This window comes from Larus michahellis, chromosome 12 (assembly GCF_964199755.1).
Source record: "Larus michahellis chromosome 12, bLarMic1.1, whole genome shotgun sequence".
NCBI lineage: Eukaryota > Metazoa > Chordata > Aves > Charadriiformes > Laridae > Larus > Larus michahellis.
In genome coordinates, this window is record NC_133907.1 from 3,481,239 (window position 1) to 3,503,303 (window position 22,065).

General features: G+C 47.5%; 1 long non-coding RNA gene across 1 annotated transcript in view; it reads right to left on the reverse strand.

Moving 5' to 3' along the window:
- Positions 1–526: 526 nt before the first annotated feature.
- Positions 527–22,065, reverse strand: part of LOC141750248 (uncharacterized) — a 52,884-nt gene continuing 31,345 nt past the window's right edge. The window contains exons 2-3 of the long non-coding RNA XR_012589622.1: positions 21,728–21,803; positions 527–1,159 (exon numbers count right to left, since the gene is read on the reverse strand). This is a non-coding gene — a long non-coding RNA (uncharacterized LOC141750248). The remainder of the gene's footprint in view (positions 1,160–21,727; positions 21,804–22,065) is intronic.

Genomic DNA, 22,065 nt, shown 5'->3' on the forward strand with positions numbered 1-22,065 from the left:
AGTTAAAACAAACAAAAACCCAAACACTCTTCCTACAGAAACACAGAACGGAAGCTGCAGGCTCGGTGGACGCATTCAGCTGGCTGTATTTTCTCTTAAATAGACGAAAAATATTTTTTTAGGAGTTCAGCGTAAAATTTACCAGATCCAAACAGCGGTTCAGGAAAGCATTTAGGAACAGACTGAAACCCATTCATATATTTGAGATTATTCTTAAATTTAAGCATGTTTAAATCCCACTGGTCGCAGTGACATGCTGACATAGGTTTCAGTGCCGCTCTGAAGGAAATATTTTCTTGACTCAGGACTTTAGAGAACACGTCTCATCTCCGGACCCCATCACGCAACCCGTTACTGTCAACTACAAGCAGCCCCTGTGACACGAGACCCCTTACGTCTGTGCAAACCCCTCAGGTATCAGAGCCAAAACTGCAAACCAAAAGTGTAAATGCTCACTGGCTCCGACGGGGAGAGTATCGGGTCCACACAGAGAAACAGAGATGATAAACGTGATCGATAACGACAGTAACTTGTTAAGTTATATCTTTATTGAAAATAAGGAGCTGCTTCCAGCTGTAAGAAAGGTGGGAAGAAATATATATATACCCTATTCCAGAGAAGTAATAACGCACTTTTATGTAGCTTCGGCAAATTTGATTCCAGAAGAGAATCAACAAAAGTGCTTGATGGATCTTAATTTTTTTAGATTCGCTTGTTCTGTTTTACTGCTACCTGATATAATAGCTACGCAGTCACTAATAGAAGTTATCCTCGTAAAACCATCTAGTTCATATTTACATACCGCATTTGAATAAATACCAGAAAAACCGAGTCACGCAGGAAGCAAGCAGCTCTTTTTGGGAACACCTTTCGGTGCAAAATGGAGGAAGGACTGGCCACATACAGCTCTCTTCCCACGCGCTGGTCCCCTGAGGAAGCGGTGGGTTGGCAGAGGGACGGGTTCTCTTTACAGTCGCTGCCGAATCCAGATTTGTGAGAGCAGCAACACGACCGACGGCACCGCGCTGGGCTTTGGGTTCCACGTCTGGTTCTGCCGCTGCCCCCACACGCAGGTTGGTGGCACGTTGGCTGCTTTTCCTTCCTCCGTCGAAGGAGACAGCAGTGGTTGATAGTAATCCTTTGTGAAATTCTGCCATTTCTACAGAGAGGAAGCAGCGCATTCAGACAGGAGCAAAGTGGTTTGGGTTGGTTTGGGTTTTTTTTTAAAGGGAATTTACATTCATGGCTACGAGGAAGAAAAAGCCTGAATTTTCAAGAGCTCCCATCTTCCAGGGACTCACACGGAAACAAGCATCCCTGTCATTTGCAACCACCCAACTACATACAGCTTACTGGGTTTGAAAGGGCAGGTCCTGCGTACAAAACCATCCGAGGACCTTAACGCCAAAAGCGTGTGGCTCTCTGTTCCCACCATTCACGTTCACGTCGTCCTGAGGTTGACAAACTATCAGCAGCGGGCACAATTCGGCCAGGCGCCGGAGGTGTGATGCCTGGTGCTCCATCACCACCTTCTGCGTCCGCCCGCTTCACCTCAAACCCTCGGAGGTTCGTATTTACCCTAGATCATCGCAACCGCTTCACAGTCATTACCGCCTAGTCGGTAAATAACACGCATGTGTCTAAATGCATAACATACAAATGCTCAAATACATAATTAATGCGGGTTTACCCTTGAGAGCTGTTGTTGGTCTCCTGGGCGAGTAATAGGTCTTTTATTGTTTAGACTTAAAGATCTCTTGAGCCTCTTTTAAGGACGTGCTTTGAGCAGCTAAGAGGGGGAAAAAAAAAAGTGCAGGAGAAATCTATAGGTGACTCCATTGGCAAGAAACCAAACCGGTTATCCTGTCTGCTTTGCCCTGGCAGGTCTTCGTGGAAGAAGACTGAACAACAAAACAGTCTTGCTGCTTCTCTTGCAGCAGCCAGGAATTCGAGTTAAGGATGAAGACGCAGGTCTGTCCTTGAGGAGGACCCCGTCCAGCCGCTGCCCCTCCTTGGGCTACCCGGGAGCTGGCGGAAGGGCTCACAAAAAGCCCGGCGAGCAGGGAGAGCACTCTTGGGGTCCAGAGAGCAGTGAGCATGAAAGGAAGCTGAATTTGTACCAACACCTTAAAGATAAAAGGGCATTTATGTTTCTTTGCTAATCCTAAGAAGCATCCAAGCCTCTCACCATCCTGATGTGGAAGGATTACAGCATAAAATTCCTCGGTGGCATCTGGGCAAACCATTTTGAAACAGCTCTGTGAAGCCATGGTGACCTTCTCCAGCCGGGATGGGCAACCACGTTCAACAGGAGAACACAAAGTGAATTCAAGCGACGGCATGCGCATGAATGGTCGATCCTAAAAACCCCACAGAGGTGCTCCTGTGTTCCATAAAAGCCATTACTGACATCCTATGCTTGCATGCGTTCAACATTTTCATTTTTTGTGTGCATAAAAAGTTAATGTTCCTTATTTTCCATAGCAGAAGAGGCAGGGCAGAGCCCGGACCGGCGCAGAGGAATATCCCCCCATGGCTGCGTACATCTGTGCCTCGTGGTGCTTACTGCCGAAGCACTCTTTTACGCAGTTCTGGCATTTATTGATGCTAAAGCCACTTTAGGACCCTCTTTCAGCCTAAAGGAACAGATTATCTCTACACCCGCCTTGGCGAGCAGCAGCCAGCTCTGTGCAGGGCCCAGGGTGTGAGCACAGCGGTAGCCCGGCGGGGGCCAGCGTGGCCCAGGGGATTTCGACACTCAGCTCATACTCATTTCTATCTCTGTTGAAGGCTGCAACAGTAATTTGGGAACGGTGTTTGCAAACGCGGGTGTACGGGGTAGGTGCCAGCTCTCACCATAGGCTTGTACAATAATTACCGTTAGCATTAACGAATTTATGAGAGAACATCAATGCGGAATATACCCCCATGTATTTAATTTAAAAACATAATAGGAACTGCAATACTGCGTACAAACAGCTGGCACAAAGGGAATTCAGGCCCTTCCTACTTTATAACAATTTTGAGGAGGTCAGTAACTGTTTTCAAATACAGAGAGCGTTGGCTTCTGCGTTTCCTTTTATAAATGATCAAATTAAATTTGCACCGTTACCTCATTTGGGCTCCCCCTCCTTTTACTTTTAAAACACAACGTTATTATAGACTTACTTTACGGGTAAAGTAACTAAGAACAATACAAGCGTCATAATGGAAAAGATGTGCAGCATTTTACACTGCATAATAAATGTGTGTCCATATCAATGTAAAACATACAAATGGCAATAATTTAACACTGAATATTTTTCTGCCTTTAATTAAAATAAACTAATAAAGATTTCAGAGATGCATTTGCTTTAATAGAATGCAGAGTTATAATTGGTGACCTATTTTAAGCAATTTAATTTCCCATGACCTGTTTTCCAAATTAACATAGTAATAGAAGAATGTTTATTGTGTTTGGGAATATAAGTTTCTCCTTCAAAGATGTCATATGCCTTTGTGATTTGATTTAAAGGTGTATTCTTTTATTAAAATGTTCATATAAAGAGCTTGTAAATTATGTAAATGTTTCTTTTTATGGCATTTAATGAGCCTAGAATTTTAAATCAAAGCACAATCAAAGAAAATAAACAAGGACATCTTGAAGATTCAGAAGATCACTTTAAAAAAAGCATATCAGCTAGGTCATACCGAATTCATTTGAATCCCCTTTTCCTTAAAGAGTTCATGAGCATACTTTCCCCAACTATTTTATTACATTTGTGCGTTTGTAAATACACACCCACAGACAAAATTACGTATTTTGCACACACAAGTTCAATCTGCAGCTGTTTAGAGACGGCTCTTTTTGGAATCTCATTAAACTCCTGTGCCATTGTGTACCCAGGGCTGATGAGGTGTTACTTCAAAAAAAAAAAAAAAAAAAAAAAAGGAAAAAAGAAGATATTCCCTCGTGTGATTTTGAGGCACCTGAATTATTCACGCGTTGCACGGGGGGCCCGTTTCCCCGTCCTGCCGCTCCTGCAGCAGCGCACCGAGCGCTGCCGGGAGCAACCGCCATCCGCGGTGACCACGGAGCCCAAAGCCAACAGTTGGGGCTGACTTTTACTTATTAAATCCTCACCTTTAAAGAATGGACGACTTCGTGGGTGGTAGTCTCATGGATTTGGTGAAAAAAAAAAAATGCTTTTTTTTTTGTTAATTGATTTTAGTGAGCATTTTATAATTTTCTCCTGATCTTTATTCAGTTTGAGGACAAAATGCTGGATAAAACAGTAGACTGAAGTCCTTCGGGCTGCCATGGGGACAGGGGACAGGGAAGCTCCCGTGGGGTGAAGGTGCTGCAAGGACCCAGGTAAACCCCCGTGTCGCTCCGTGTGGGGCAGCCGAAACCTCCCCCCAGGTAACGAGCCCAACATGAGCATCATGCGAAGATGTGTCCTGCACGTGTTACACTGGAGGTAATCCTGCTTTCCATTATGGGATTACGGAGCAATGATTTACAAGGCTTCGGAAAACCTCCAGTTTGTTCGGGGCCGGCGGGGAGGGGGGGAAGGGAGGACACGATACAAGACTAAGGCCAAAGTATTTTATAAAAACAGGAAAAAACACTTATTGCCTTCTCAAGCGCAAGGTAGGTGGGAGTCCCTAAATCACAGGGAGTAGTGGGATTGTTTCAAGGGGTTACGCAGGGCTAATGAAATATGTCACCTCTATATAAAATCAGTTCTACTGTTTTTTACGTTTACAATTTTATCATGTTGAAATGTTGTAGATCAACCTTCTTTTCTGGGAGGAACGAGCCACTCCCCAGTTCTTCCTGCAGTTAAACAGGTTTGCTCATTATACAAGTATACGAATGGGTCTCTATATGTTTGCGTACATTTTGCTGCTTTTACACATTCCCATAACTGTGCGCAGTGCTGTGTGTGCATGTAAAATCTATGATAGCTCAAACAGTCCCAGTCATGGCTCCTATAAAGTCTCACTCACTCTCCACGGGACTCCATCATCTCAAAAGGTGGGAGAGAGGAAAAAAAACCTTCCAGAGAACAGACTCTTTAACGTACCCGGGTGCACGTGGCCTGCTCTCTAGACCATCTCCAAATCACTTGTGAAACGTGGGGGACCGCGAAGGCGCATGTTTTAACAAGAGGAAACGCTCGTCGCAGCGTTCGTGCCTCCGTAAACACGCAGAGGAGCTGAGTGAGTTTAACAGGGGGTCAACTGCTTGGCTAGATCGCTCGGTGACGAGCAGGACATCAACACCTAGACAGATGACAGCTTCCTCCTCCAGCTCGTCTCAGTTTCGTTAGGGCTCAGACAGCCGCGTGGCATTATTTTCGCAGTGCGTCCCCGCAGCAGAGGAGATGCTCTCTAACAGCTTGTTATAGCCCCATCTGTTAAGAATTTACAGCTAATATATCTTATAACATGGGTTTTTATAGGTAAGAAAGACGCATTTGGCCTGGTTAGGAGATCTCTGCGTGGCTCTGTTCGTGATCTCGTTGCCTAACATATTTGGTTTAGTATTTTGGGGAAGTGGTATTATGATAGCCATCAATGATTCATCCATCATTGATAAACACGCTGAGATGTTCAATAAACATACTTCAGCAGCAATAACTATATGTGTTTATATATATATATTTATAGATAGATAGATGAATATGTCTCCTACACGTGTTTCAAGCATGACTCCCTCAGAACAGCCCAAGCTCTAGGGCATTTCACACTAAATTCCAAGTTTTGTACTCTGACAATTAAAAACATGCGATCTATTAAAGTGCAGGGTCTGGGGGTTGACGGAGATGGGGTGCCCAGCTGGATCCCTCAGCCGGCCGCTGCTCTCCCGGCTCCTGGCAGCATGGGGAAGAAAAGGACAAATCCCCCCACCATAAGAAATTTACAGCTTGTTTCTGTTATATTATTTACTCTTTATAGCCTTATTAAAGCACCAAACGGCTGAAGGCTCTGCTGGGAAGACTCAGAGGGAATGAATGAAATGGCTTTTGGTGGAGAAAGCAAGACCAAACCAGTCGTCTTCTCCAAAGACTAAGGCTAAGCAAGCTCTAATTTACATCTGCCCGTTGAGTTGAAGTCCCCCATCCCATCTGGACCCCTAAAGCACCTGCTGTCTTGGGGCCGGACCCTGCAAACAGCCCACCCGACATGCGGAGGAGCCGGGATTGTTTGTCCCATGTCCCTCACCCATGAGATGCAGCGTGTCCTCCCCGCTCCAGCAACTCTTGTCGGAGAGCAGGAGAATCGGGGGGAGAAAAAGCCCTAAAACAGACAATAAAGAGAACACTTCAGAAACCTACCCATCGGGGATCTTTTAAAAGCATTGATTTCTGGGCTTCAAGAGAGGAAAAGGAAGAGAATAATGTTTCAAGAGAAAAATAACAGCCCCCAAACCACAGACTTCGAGCTGCCTGAATTTCCCATTGCCTTCAGGAGCGGCTCCGGGCTCACTGGGGTTTAACGTCTGTACTGCTGGATCCGACCCCAGGATGCCGCCCGGATACAAACCCACCCGCCTTTCTGCCATCTCATTTTCGGGGGCCAAAAGGCCCAACGCTGCTCTCGCATCCCTTCCATCCCCGCGGCAATTCCACTGGCTCCAGCCAAGCACCTGCTGATAGAAACAACCCCGCGTGGAAGCAAAACCCATGCCCTCCATTTCCGTTTTGTTTTATTTTTAAAGGCTCTGAACTGAAAGTGGGAGGAGGGGAGTATCTGAAGATCTCCGTGTGCCTTCTTTATTCAAGGGGTAACAGGGAAAAAGCATTTTGCTGCTCGGAGGGTGCACAGTCAGTGCTCTCACCAGCGCATTATAGAACGCTGCCGAATAAATGACAGACAGCCGGGATTTACACGGCGAACTCAGCACATCAAAGTACCCCGGTGACGACAGGAACCACGCGAACGCAGCTTGAGGGGGCTTGCTGTCGCTCCAGCGTCTCCAACGGCATCCTCGTGCCAGCCTGCCTCTCTTTAATCTGTGCAACGAGTTCATCTCCCCCCCCGGCTCTCCCCCACCGAAAGGCTGATGCTTTTCTGGTCCATCTTCTTCCCCTCAGGTACCGGCTCACCCAATACCCCACCCCACCGTCGACCTCTCAGATCACCTCTTCTGCCTTCAGCCTAGCCCTGTTCCCACTCCTCTGCTCCTCCTTCAGTCCAGCAGGAAAAATACTGCTGAAATAAATCATATCGGGTTCTATTTAGGACAAAAAAAAAAATAAAATTACTTCTGTTGTTAACCAGCCTGGAATATCCACACAGCTCTGCCTCGACCTTACGTGCCTTTGGTTAAGGGGATGTTCCATTATTAATCCATCTTAGAGCTGGATTAACTTTTAAAGATACAAAAATGCCCACAAGCCAAGTAAGGTGATATATTTTTGGCTGGTTGGAACTGGCAGGCTGCTGGGCAGGGTTAGCAAGCATCTAGAGCTTAGGAGAGGTGCTTTTAGATATAAATCCCAATGAAAAAAAAAACCAAACAAACAACAAACAACCCTAAAATAAATTATGTAAGCAAGCAGGTCACGCTCAGGACAGTTAATGTCCTCCAGATGTATTTGTGCTCCATGAGAAATTCCCACTACGGATGGAATCTGCCCATCCTGGAAAGCAGGTTCACGTTCCGACCTGGCGACGTTGGTTTTGAAAGGGGAGGGACGAGGCAAAGACAGAGAGGGGGAAAAAGGTAATTCAAAAGAGGAAAACAAAATCACGCTGAATAGAAAAACATTTAAGGGCTGATCCAAAGCCCACCAAAATTGATGTCAATGGGAGGGTTTTGTTTTCCTCCTTTCAATAGACATTGGATCGCGTCCCTAGAGAACAGTTTCCAAATGTGGCCGCTCTAATGAAGCATCTAGAATCTGCATTTGGAGGCTGAAAAACCACCGCGATTGCAGCCCCCCAGGTAGGGACTCTGCCTCCTTTGCTGTTTTGCGTGCCTGGCATGGGGTGGGCGCTCCTGGAAACCAGACCTGACCAGCAGGAACGTAACCGGGCCCAGAGCAGGACGACGGTTGTGATTAGTGAAACGCGCATTTTCACAGGCAGTCGCACAGACACATCCTAAGACACCCCCTCACATTTGAAATAAGGTATTCAGGTTTGTAAACACATTTAGAATGTTAACTTAGGCATCAACAGAAAGGCAGATTTTAACATACCCTTTAAAACAAACTCTTAAATACTGTTAATGTATGCCTCTCCTGAAACTGCGCATCTCTACCTACAGATTCCTGCTGGCTGCAAAAGACATATCCGGGGTGTTTGCTTTCATCGCTGCCTGAAGAAGGGATTTATGGGCAGGATACCTGCTTTTGACGTGCACGCTAGTGAGGAGCTGGGCCGAAAGGGAGAGAGAAGACGCCGCAACACATCTCTTCAGACGCCCAATAAAACAGAAACCGTAGAGCTGTTACTGTTTTGCTCACTGCAATAAAGTTCCTTGTTTAGCCCTAGACGGAGACAATTCTTACTAGTTTACTTCTATTACCGTATATCCAAAAACGTATAAGCAAAAATAGTCGGATAATGAGAAAAATTACCTTTGAATACGTATTAGATAAAAAGAAATAGTTAAGATCCGCCATGAATTATTCAAGCAGCTCCAAATAGAAATTGCCACAAATAGCAAGACGAGATCTTGTCTTTCTCTGGGTCGCGCGGGTCCTGCAAGAACCCAAACAGCACATTGCACTGGGGAGGCTGCGGACGGAGAACTGCATTGCCTCCAGGAGACCCAGCGGTACACAGGGAAGAATACGCCCTTCTTCGCCTTACAGATGCTTTAAAGCCATTTTGGGCAACCAGGATCTTTCAGCACGTAACGTCTCCGTTGAAAGTGCTGCCGCTACATCCAGAGGGTTTCACACAAAATCCTGCAGCCTGGGGGGGTGGGGGGGGGGTGTCTGGGTCCCACAGATAGAAATTAAGGCTGTAGAGCTGCAAGGGAATCTGTGCTCTCATATAATTAAGAGTGATTCTTCATGAAACAATTTTGTTACTGCAACACCGGCCGTTATTTAGATGCACTTGGAAAAAAAATAATAATACCAGCTGGTGGCTAAACCTGTGTAAATCCGTTTATACCAACGGGGCTGCACCGCACAGGTCAAACAGCGGAATTTGGCATGCCGGCGGCGGCGCTCGGACTCGCCTGCCTTTTCTAGGACATAGCGTGCAAAGGACGGGGATAATCGGCGCTTTTACTTGTCTGAAGCTGCAGGGAACAGAGCTCCACTCCTCTGACTCTGGCCACTCTGCGAATTCCCTGACGCCTGATCAAATTAAACGGACCGAACGCAGGAAGGCAGCCTCCTGCGCGGCCGCTGCCCGGCACCGCATCCAGGGGGATTCCGCATCTTCCCTCCCGCTCCCCTTCCTTCCTTCCTCACCCTTCCCCTCAGCCGCTCCTTTTCTTTAAAAATTTGGGTCACCTTTTTTTACACCGGCACAGCTTTGCCCAATGACGGCTGCTTTTTTGCAGCTCCCCAGGGTAGGAATAAAGCGCGGATTGATGTTACGTGGAGACAGCCAGCCACCCTTGCAGAGGAATTAAGCTCTCTCCTTCTGGGGTTATGTGTGGGGGGAAATATAAACATTTATATTGTTTCTTTTCATAATATTCCAGATAAAGGTTCAGAATATTCCAAACACGCAATCTGCAGAAATGCATTGTTTTCCTTCAACGCGTGGGGGAAGTCAGAAGTCTTTGCTTTCTGAGTCTTTATTTTTATTTTTTAACTATCTCTTTCTTTAAAAAAAAAAATAAATAAATAAAACGTTCCGCTGCTTTGCAAGCAACAGACATTTGCATGTGCCCACCACTTGAGAGTGTGTCTCTCCGCCTTGCCCGAGGAGCATGTGCCGAGCCCGAGTCCCCACGGTGAGTGGCAGAATCTGCCATATGGAGGTCACCTTGTCCAGGTCCATAAATAGCTCTTTTTCCTAAGCAGGGAAGGGAAGGAGCTACTGCGAGGGATGAAAGAGGAGGCTAGCTTGCATCCGTGGCACTGATTGGTGCCAGGGTTACAACACGCAGAGACTTGTCATGCCAGCAGCAGCGATACCGTCAATCTGCAGGCACAGAAGTCACCTAGTTCCACCGCGAAAACGTGTGCCAGCCAGCTTTTCGTTTCAGTTTTCACACAGGGGTTTGGATGCCTTTCAGGAGTTGAGAACAGATACTTCGGGAAAGGTGTCCTTGGGGAGACGACAGCCCCCCCCCTCCCCAGGCAAAGGGCTTTTGCTGCTGAAGGACGCGCGTTGGGGTCTGCGGGTTGGTCCCACGCCGCGGGTCGGGGCAGGGGAGGGATTTTGATGAGGTGAAGAAGCAGCATCGAGGCAGCGCGGTCCAAGCCCCCCACTGCTGCCCAGAGCTGTGTGACGGCACAGGCACGACACGGCTCAGGCACAACAACCTAAGGGCCATCAGTCAGCGCCCCAGGTTGTGGCAAGGACTTCTCTTCCACGGACCAGCAACTGGAGCCAGAAAGATCAGGATCTGCACCTTATGCAATGAAGCCTTTTCGCTTTATTCAGCTTTCGAGATACCAACAACTATGAAAATGCTGCAACCGAAGCATCTGATAGCCAACGAGGTGCTCAGCTAGCAGCAAAGGAATTGATACCTTCATTTAAAAATAGACTGGGATATGTCACCTAGTATGTCACGTCAGACTGACTTTCACACAGACCAGAAAGCACACTGTCGTGTTTCCATTACAACATCCTGTGGAACAACGTGAAATTAATGAAAATTTTGCAAAAATAAGGCTCCCAGGTAAATCACAGGAAATTTAAAGCAGGACGGAATGGGAGGAGGGGAGAAAACTGCGCTCTCTGATTCAAATTCAAAATTATTTTGGAGTGCAAACACTTCCCACAGCACCTGAAGTCTGAATTAGCACCAGCCCTCTTTTTGTCCCAAAATGTTTAGCCCGTAAGTCCTATCAGGATATAAGGTTGAGAAGGAGGCATAAAATCTTGGATGCTCTCAGTTTGCAACTTTTTGGATGGTTACACCTGGCAGCAGCGAGGTGGTGACCCAGCCGTCACCATCCCCTGTGCGGGCGATGCCAGCGCTCTCCTCTCCCTCCCCCTAAAAACGATCCCCTCCCATTTGTCACTACAGGAAGGGAAGAGCACTTATCCCTCCGTGACATCTTTTTGCATCCCACAGGCTGCAAATCCCCGGTTTGATCTTGTTCAGTGTGGAACATCTGACATGCCTGTGATGGGGAGGCTTTAACCGCTCTTATTCCTTCTTATGATACCCATGACTATAGGATTGGATAAAAGGGATGAACAGATGGATGGATCACGTATATACACTGTAAAGCCTTTATCCTTCGCTAGGTGTTGGTTTAAGCGATGCACAGTATTTTTAAATAGCCTCTTCTCTTTTTCCTTTCCCCTTCACAAGTTTTCCTCTCTGTTCCTCCCCTCGGCAGTCTCTTCCCCCCTCTCCCATACAAACACTTTGAGCCGGAGTCTTGATATAAGGAAAAAACCACCCACCATGAAGCAGCCCTAAGCCAGTGTTTCCTTTGTCCTTGCTCTTTAAAAGCTGTAGTTGCTGCTCAGATGAGGTAACGGGCCTCATAACACAAGAAGTATGTTTTTCAGAACTTAATGTCCTCTGCCACAGATGTTGTCTCTGCCAGAGGCTTATTAACACCTCAGAAGAGCAAAGCCCTGCCCACAAAGGGAAGGGAATCTAAAGAAGATACACAAACAAAGGAGGTGAATGTTAAAAGCAGCTAATGAGGGGGAAAAAAACCCCTCCACCTTCCTCCCATCACGGCACTTCAGAACAAGTAGCATTGCCAAGCACTAAGAACCTGGGGATTAAAGAGACAATTTAGGAAGACTTGATGTGGGGAATGGAAATCTCCTGGAAGACATTAAAAGAACACAGAAGATCAGTGCGGGTATTTGGGGAAAAGAAGACAAACCTACAAAAAATATATATGTATGTGTATGGACAACTTTGCAAGGACTAACAGAAAAGCTATTCGGAAATAATCAGGCGCGTTTATTTCCTATACTGGAAATTTAAATTTGAAAGGAAATTGAAACAGGGGGACATGCACAAGGCAGCTTCATTATCAAAAAAAGATGCACGTTCAAAGGGACTTTCTGAAGAAGCAAACCCGTCCATTTACAAACCTTTTTATTTAAAACCAATCCTCTTAGAAACACCAAGAAGTACTCAAATAAAATATCCCCTTCACTGGCTTGTCTTTCTTGCTGTGAAAGTGCTGTGTGTTGCTTTTGAAATTATTTTTTCCCCCCAGCGCTACACTTGGTCCTCTTCAGCAGCGGGGTCTGGTCTCCAGCACCTCTGCCAAGGTCAACCTCGCACATGGGTGTGCAATGGGCATCCCATGGCGCTTCCCACCACCTCGTGCACTGGGATGTGGTTTCTCTTCCCTTTCTCTTAAGGGCAGCCAGAAGTGATGCCGATGCCCCTTTACTACTTTGGAGAGAGATTTGGGGAAGCTGAGATAGGTCGTAAAGACCAGGATTTTCTTGCTAGAGTGAGATCCTTGCTCAGCGGCACGTGTCACCAGCAGGAACGTGGCAAGAGGTCTGGGACCAGGCTGTAGAGCAAGACTGCTGGTACGAAAAAGGGATGGGTAAGAAGTAATTACAGGGCCACAAAGATCACCAGAAATAAACGGTAAGTCAGGATGTTCATAAGGGCACCATGACTGAGATCGGCCACAGCAAGGACAATAAAATCAGCCCCTGAGATTGTTGCTTTTCAAGAAATGTTTCATATGGAAATGAACAGCCCATAGAGGGAGGAGCTGGGTGCACAACATGCGTAATGCTAAAACTGCCTGGCATTTACCCCCAGCACAGCCCACTGAGGCTGCGGGGATCACACAACATATCACAGGGGTTAAGAAAACTCAAGGGGTTAAAAGGATTCAAAGAGCACTTAAACCAGGTTAGACACTCCCCCCAGCGCTGCCAGAACTGCGTGGTAATTAAAGTCTTTCCAGTTAGTTAAGTTGCATCCACCCCTGTTCAAGGGGAGACAAACTTTTCGCGTGGTCTTGCACTTGTGCCTTTTGCATAAAAAAAGGTCAATTCATAAACAGAAATTTTCGTGAACTGCTCCAGGAGGAGCTGAGGCTGCAGGGAACGTTGAACAACCCATCCCTTGAGAAGAGCTGCAGCGTTGAGGTGTCCTGGCCCACCATCAGGGCTGTAACCCCCCATGTCAATAAGGACCCTTGGAGGAGACAGTGCTGTTATCCCTGCGGTAACTTATTTCTTCATCAGTTACATGGGGAATTGTCATTTTTGGTACTCTGAGTGTCTCCAGCACAGCCACATTAACAGGTCATGTCCACAGAAAGGAGATGGGATGCATGGAGTCCTGGCTTCACCCCTGGGTCAAGTGTCACATCTCGGGCACTGAATGCGAGGAAGATTATAATTTTTCAAACTGTCCACCCCTCTTACGTGATCCAGCCCCAGTTTTGTCAGCCACCCTTGCCTGTGCAGGGCTGAGCCAGAGCGAAAGAGAAGACGGGGACCATTCAAAGGGCAGGAGGATGCGGTTTGCTTCAGATGGTGCAGGCTTGGATTGCAGTCAAAGAACTGAATCTTCCGCAGAGATTAACAAGCTCCACAGGTGCAGGGGAAGAACAGGCTCCTCGAACACAGGAGGAGAAAAACACACAGTATGGAAAAGTGCCCACTGCCCGACTCGCTAGTGAAACTGTTAAACAACTGCCAGTGGGTTTCCTGGAAGGAGGTCAGGAGAAGCAAAGGTGTGGAAAGAGAGAAAGCAGCAGCCGCCGATGTCCCACAGGAAGGGAACGCCGGCCGGCGCCAGGAGATACAATCTGATCCTTTGTGTATTTTGCAAGTTGCCTTGTTGGAATCAAAGACCGTAGAAAACCAGTTTGCGGAATAATGCTGGTGACAGAGCAGCACCACCCCGCGTCAGGGCTGTTTCGCAGAGCGGGGCTAATGCACCTTTTGTCTGCCTAACAGTACTGCAAAACCTGAACCTTCCCCTCAGAGAGACCGAGTTATTCCATGCTACAGACCCTTTACAGGCAGCCTGACAACAGAACGGCCTCTGCAAAGTATTACAGAGTCGCAGCGAGCCTCAGATGGCACTTCCCAAAGCCTTTCTACCCCATGGAGAATGAAGACTGTAGCGGGGAAATACCAGCTTTGCGGGGAAGGGGCGTAAATAGCTCCAAGCGGGTATGGCAGCAAAAGCAATGCGGTAATAAGAAGGAAGAGCTGCTGAGATTATCAGTTCCTGGCATTATATTCCCAAAACACTCCCGAAGCCTCACAGCTTCCATATGGCTCATCAGACACATACAATAACATGATGGCTCAGAACATTCAGTCCTATAGAAAGGAAACAAGAAACACAGACACGTCCTTGCGCTCCTGCACACGCGCACGCAAAGGCAGCGCCGGGACCCAAAGCAAAGAGGAGGGGAGCAAATTTTGTGTTCGAGTCAGCCTCCTCCAGCCTTCCTGCTCACAAGTTCACTGTGACCATCAGAGATGGTTCGTGTGTTGCTTCCACGTGGGACACTGATCCCAGCGAGCCACCAGACCCTCTGGTGAGGCACGTCTACGCAGATGACCCATTTGCAGACCCAATGGAGACGTCGTCGTGCAAACCCAAGCTCGGTATTGCTAACCAGTAGGTATCACCTAGCGCTTCCCCAGCGCCATGGCTCCATGTCAGCCTGCTGGAAATCCTGCCCAGAAGCAAACCGGAGAGCAGCTCTGCTGGAGAGAGCAAAGCTGTGCTAAAGACTGAAGGTAGCGGTGGTTCTGTGCAAAGGTGGCTCTTGTCACATCCACCTCCACGACAGAACGGGGCCTTGTCCAGGTCCTTATCCCTGTGCGCTATCAACTGAGCAAGGTTTTAAAAGAGCAGGAGGTGTTGTTAGCCCTGCAAGGAAAACATGGTTGTTCCCTGGAGCTCTCCTAGAAGATGTCCTCACGTGACAACCCTGGCCCGTCCCAGAGCTGCCGGAGCCGTGGTCTCCGCTGACTGCAGCATTTCATTTTCAGTCTGAGGTAGGATTAGACCCATAGTGGGCTCCAGAAAAACTTCTCAGTCATGGCTTGTAACCATGAAAACTCCTTCCCCAGCCTACTGAGGCTTAAATAGATGCAGTTTCAGTTTCTGTGATTCTCTTCCAAGACTGATAAGCCAGCATCCGTATTACTTGTTTCTCAGTCATCTGGTCTCCAGTTTTGAGAAACTATTTCAGTTCTACAAACCTGGCCTGCCATCTTTTTCCTTCTATGAGGCTTTAGAAAGAAAAAAGGATGAATCACCCTTTTCTTTATCACCTCTCCAACTGGGGGGGTCCTTCACACAGTTACTTACTTCTGGCACCCATTGCACCGTTCCTTCTTTGGCACCTGCAGTTTCTTTGATGCTTTCTCTTTCCTCACCGAGGGGTTTGTTTATTTTTGTTTTTTATAAGCAAAGCCTAATTCTTGGTTTTCTTGTAAAAATCCCTCAACCAAGCTCCTTGAGGAGTAAAGCAGGCATAGAGCAAGTTAATGAGAAAATCTCCCTAAACCCCTGAGGACTGAAGAGGGGATAATTTAGGTAATATTCGGAACCAGCTCTGACCCTTTTAAGACTCTCCAGCATCGCTGCGGGAGGAGGAGGATCCAACCGTCCTACATTTTCCTAGTGGGTGCCACCATGGCTAATAGCACGTGGCTTTTCTCCCAGGGCTCTCCCGACGTGGTCTAAGCAGAGCTGGGTGGAGCAGGAGCTGGGCTGGGTGCGCGGGGGCTGCCTGTGTGACTACAGGCGCCCGGTAAGAACTGCTAATTCCCATCACTTCCCTACATCGGACACCCAGAAGGCGGATGACTAGTTATGGCACCTTCCACTGGATGCGATCATCTCGTAATAACCTAATTAGCAGATCAGTCTCCTCCTCATCACGAGCAGCGACCGAACGCCTTCTCCCTCTGCCCAGGCCGGGCTCTCCCCCGGCTCCGCTCGGCTGCGCTTTGCCCTGGGAAGCGTTTTGTGATACTTTGGATCCCTTGTAAACCGTATTCTTCGATTTGGGCAGTCTTTCAACTCCGTGAAAGTTACACGTTGTTTTCATTTCTTCTCAAGTACCTCAGGTCAAAGAAAGACCTGTGTCAGTGGCTTTAAAAGCCTAATAAAGTCTTTCATCCGCGGACCTGCTCGCTGGCGCAAAGTCAGGGAAAACAAACTAAGTCATCGAGTGTTGTTCAAACTGTCAGATCCTTTTCAGCATGCTCTTCCTGCCAGCCTGTTCGTGTGCGTTTGGGGGCTGGGATGGGGAGGACGGGAAGGAAAAAGAAGGGGGGGGGGGGGGGAAGAATAATCCTGATGGCAGAAAGCCCATGGAACAACTGGCACCTTTCCAAAGCAGCCTCCCCCCGGCCCCCGGCCCGCCTTCGTGGGCACAGGCGTCTGCCAATCTGTTCTGCGCGCACACACACACACACACACACACACTGCACAACACAAGCAACAAAATGACTTTCCAACAACTTTGCTCACAAGTGCCACTCTACTCCCGAGTTTGGCACCTTGCGCTTTCTCCTCACCCCCCGCCTCTCCGGGCTTTGCCTCCCAACAAGCTGGACAGGTTCCAGTGGTTAAAAGCCCATTTAACCACTCCCTTTTGTTTAGAAATGCTAAGCCTTGATCTGATTTTATCGACCCTGCCGTGCCAAGAGGAGGAGGATGCTGAGGGTTTCTGAGGATCCTGCAAAGAGCTGAAAAGCTCCAGGAGCCCTTCAAGCTTCAAGAAGGGCTTTGCCCACTTTGCAGCAGCCCTCTGCTATTGAGAAGCCTCAGAAGGAGAGCACGTACCAGTCATGGGACCACACAGGATGGCTTCCACTCGTGCTTTTGTGCACGTTTCTCCCTTTAAAAACTTCATTATTGGCATGTTTAGGAGCTGAAATTCAGTGCCATGCTTGGCTGGCACTGGCTTTTGATGGTTAAAGAGTTCTTTATGTTCTTTGCTGTGTTCAGCGCTGCTATGCCCAGGAAACGCAAGAGCAGCAGGGGAGGGAGGCGAAGAGGCAAGAACAAGACCTCTGCTCTGATTGACAATTGTAATCTTCCTGGGTATTGTTAGGAGACATCTTTCTGCACTTGATAAACCCAGCATGATTACACGAAACATATCCTTTTAAAATATATTTCTCTTTTCCATAAAGCAGGTAAAGCCAACTGCATTTAGAGCTAATTTCAATTCCTTTGTACAGTGCAGCATTTGGATGCCCTCTTAAGGATGCTAGGTTTGAAAGTTTGCCTTATCAACATCCTTTTCTCATAACCCCGGAGAAGCTCTTAACGTCAGTGACAGAAAGGATAGAAGGGTAGATTACAAGTCAGACAGAGCCATGGAGCTCGGGAGTCACAAGGCGACCCTTGCCAAAAATATACCTCCCTTTCCCACATGATCATTTCTTTAAGGCAGATGGGAGAGGAAGAATCCACGCACTCGGCCAGCAACTGCATGTGGAAAGATGTAACCAAACATTGCCCACCAAGAGCTCCAGCCATGGGAAAAGACATTTCGGTCCAATTCTTCGTATCCATCATCCTACCAGTTCTGCGCTGCTGCTGGTCACGGTGCTGCTGAACAGGGGGAGGAATTTAAACATAGAGACAGCTGCTATAAATCTGAATGAATGAGAATAGTTTCTCATCTATGGCAATTTACACCAATCAAGGTTCTACCTTCATGTATCCATCAACCTGGAGGAAAGAGTCTGCCTCCTGCTAGGCAGTTACTGGCACGTTTTTAACTTCCCTGCACTGACTCTGCCCTTCTCTGCTTTTCATTTTGCACCAAAAAGAAATAAAGGAAGTAACGATGAACAGGCTGCTCTGGTCAATGGTAGAAGTAACACGACCGAGAGAGATCCTATCTAAAAGCTCACACGGAAACAGAGACTTACTGGCATCGAGAACAGCAGAGCCTGGAACGACGTCACTGAAAAACAAATTACACACAGACACCATCCAAGCAACTTTCTTCGGTCCAAACCAGTCAGATATTTTTGATACCCTGCAGCTTCAAAGAGGATAACAGGCAGTTGAGTGCTAGTGCTGAAGATCACGTTAGCACTACTGGATTATTCAGGTCATGCTAAACAGCAAATTCAGTGGATTAAAAGAGTCCTCGTTCCCGCTGTGCGGTTTTAACAGTCTGCAAGTTACACAGAGGGGCTGAGGATGCTATGTACGTTGCATGTCTTGTGTAGCACTTTATAGTCAGACAAGCCCAGCAAGGGGCATCTGCCTTCCTAAAAATTACCATTGACCCATTCCTGTTTAGGAACATTGAGAAACCAATGGACTCACCCAGCAGCTCTGTGAAAATCTCTTTGCCAAGCCATGCAGAACTCACTTTTGTGTCTGCAGTGTATCGGCATTGTATTACCATGACAAAACCAAATTACCGCCATTGAGGATAGCCTTTGCTAATACAACAGTCCTTCTATAGTAATATACTCATGTGCACAAATGATAGCACAATGGAGTGGATGTGTACCCGCTATAGGATCTCTGTGGTAGCAGCGAACAGATTTTCAGCTGCTTTCTTGTCTTACCCGAGTCATTCTCCCTGCAGGCGTTAGTGTAAAGTTCAGCGGCGCAAAGCTCGCCTAACACCAGTGCGATGCCGCGGTCTCATGTTCATCTACTATTCCTGCCATTGCTAGAGAGCAAAAGCAGGACGGACCCGGTCGTCATTGCAAAACATTTTGGGGGGTTTTGGCTGTGTCAAGCACTACCCTTGTTCTCCTTACGGGTCAGTGAAATCATAGGTGTTCCTGTACAATGACCAAAATCAACGCGGTACCAACGCGACTAATACTGAAACCACCCCTAGTAATTAAGGCTGTATTTCAGATGTCCATTAAAAAAGGCTTTTGTAATCATTACAAATGAAGATGTTGCATTGCCTGGGAAAGGAGGTCCTGGGACAGGCAGAAAGAGGAGCCCCCGGCTTTCTGACCCAGCTCCTACCACACACTCGCCAACCCCCACGTGCTGAGACCTGCCCAGACACGCCAAAGCTCCCCAGAAACGTCGTGTTGGTGGTCATTGCTCCACAGCTCATTGGAAAAAACAAATCCTTCAATGGCTAAGTGAGCAAATAGCAAATAAATGAACTAGTGGTGGTTTTGTTTGATTTTTCAAAATACTACTGCTGAGGTAGACAACAGAGGTGGGGTCTCTGATGTCTAATAGAGGTATAAACTGTGCAGTTCCCCTCCCTTCAGGAGCAGCGATGGGGTCTCTCTTCTGCCCCACTGCCCGTGCTGGAAAACCCGCAGGGACAGAATATCGTTGAGACTTCTACCTCTGTCAAAACTGGTAGAAATTAGCTGACAGGCTTGAAGAATATTATGGAAACTGATAGACAGAGACACCTACACACTATTTGGGATGGCACAGAACTGCTTTCCTGACAAAAATTAAACTAAAAATGAAAACGGTCAGTCCCCGCGCAGGTCGAGACGTGGATATGAGCTTGTTGGTAGCGGGCTGACAGATTCCTTGTGGAGGCAGACAGCTCTCCCGACACTCAATGAGCAACGTAAAAGAGAAGGATTTGGTTTAGAGTAAAATGCTAAACCATGCATGAGGGTTTAGGAGGACAATTCTTCCTAAGACTAACCTCAACCAGCAGTTTCACAGAGCAGCTTTGACCTCGCGATCAGCACGTTACGAACTCAAGACCACACCTGCACCCCAAAGGTCCAAACTAAACGCCGAAGCAGTTACTTTTCCACCCATAATTATCATCTTACTGGAGTGTAAAGTCAGGATGCAACAAAACTAAAAGACACTCAAAGTCATCGACAAATCTAACGTTACTCCTCGCTGATATAACGACAGTGCAGCGTGCCACTGTAACGATTTGACAAAGGTTTTTTTCACAAAAGTTTGCAGACGTTCCTGGTTATTTTTTCAGCTAAAAAATCACCAGGAGCTCCCACAAAGGGCTTGCCGAGGGTAGGAGACAGCAAAGCTGAACATTCATCACCAGCAGATCAGGGAGCAGATGGAAAAACCACGGTAAGAGGGTGCACCGAGTTCGCTGTTTCTTTAAGTCGCTGATGGATTCACACATGATGCAACTAGACACAACACAGCACTTGCATCTTCCTGCATCAATGATTCTGCAGACATAGATCTTCCCACCCTCCTCTTCCCCCTTCCAAGGCCCAGACATATTTTTTGTCTGGAACTGGATACAATCACTTTCCGCATACAAGCCCAGCAAAACAAAACAGCCCATTTTCAGTTCACAGAGCTGCCATGGCAGGAATAAATATTATTTTGTTTGTTGGGGTTTTCTTTCTAGTTGCTGCCGTTTTGTTTCCCAAAAATCATTGTTCTGCAGAACAATTTAGCAATACGTGTTCTTCCCGATTCAAGACTTCACAGCTAGCCGCATAGTAGCTGGGTTCGCATTGAAAAAGCCAACCCTTCCAAGCCAAAACCCAAACTTCTCTGAAATCTCAACCTCTAGAGAACTTCCTAAATCAGTAAATCGAAGACAAGCATTGAGCCTCCTTCCAGTTTTGGCCAAAAGCCACCAAACACAAGGTCTCTGCAGCCCTGCCACGGTTTGCAAGCAGAAGACAACACCCTCGGGTCTGCCCCCCTGCTGGGAGCCTGCCATGGCTGAGGGAAGGAAGGGCACAGACGAACCCATTCCTCACTCCCAGCCTGAACTCTCTTTGCGACTGGTATCAGCATCGCTTGGGTGGCACGGCAGCAACTGCCCGTCTGGCTGATGCCCCCCAGGAATTTAGGACAAAACATGCTGCAGCACAACGGCCTTGCACCGACCCTGCGGCCGTGCTGTGTTTTCAGAAGCACGTCGCTTGACGTTGCTGAATCCAGCCAGGGGACGAGCCCTCCTTGGAAGAGAAACCTGCTCAAATTTGGGCTTTATGATCCTGACATGGACTCATTAAGCTCAAGCACCTGCAAAGGAGCCTGAACTCCGTTTGCAGGGGGCAGCTTCAGGAATTAGCATCCTTTTTCTCCTCCTCTCTGCCCTCTCACTTCAATTGCCTGATCTGGTGGTAATTTTCCTCTCCCCGGTGCCTCCCTCCCCATCTTTTCCCCTCTCTCTCCCCACCCTGTCAGCCAATGACAAAAATAGAGATGAGAAAAGGCACAATTGCATAAAAGAAGGGGTTTTTCCATCTTTAATCGCAGAGGGGGATTGTTTTGCTCGCCGCAAAAGCGTGGCAGGCTGGGCAGGTAAGGTTTGGAGGGAGGCTGTGCGACGCATCGAGCCGAGCCTGCCCCTTGACCCCCCGCTCCCTGCCTGCTCTGCCTCCGGCTTTATTGGAGGCACCGGCCGTGAAATGGTACCAGCGATGATGCTTCGTGCTTTTCTAAGCAGCCTTTGTGCGGAAAGGAGTGGTCGTATCAAACCTGCGCCCTGCGTGGCGTGCTTACCTTTAACGGGCGGACCTGGGGAGGGATATTTCCCTGGTTGTGCCTCGCTAATAAAAAAAGCACGTTTCTGCGCAGGCACTGGCTCTGCGGCTCAGCAGATACAACGCTGTCGTACTCCAAGGTTAGAATCCATTTAAAGAAACCTGAGTTACCGACAACTTAAGGATGAAGAAAAAAACCTTGACTGATGCTTACCTTGGATTTTGTCTGGTTGGGGGTTTCTTTTTCTACGGAAACTTGGCTTCTTGTAGCTTCTTATATCTTCTTATAGCTAGAGAAAAAAAAAAAAGAAAAAACACTGTAAGAACAAATCAAAAGCAGAAATTACATCAGCGTACCGTTTTTTAAAAGCTCTATTTGTTTTATGGTTTATTTTGATTTTTGCTTGGTATTACAGCTGATCAGGTTAAACTTTGCAGAACAATATCAACCATAGGGTATACCCTCATTTTTGTTGGACGTTAATGCTCTCATCTCTATTCACAGTGCTGTTCCTCTCCTCCCAGCCCCTTCCTTCCTCACCATTTGCCACA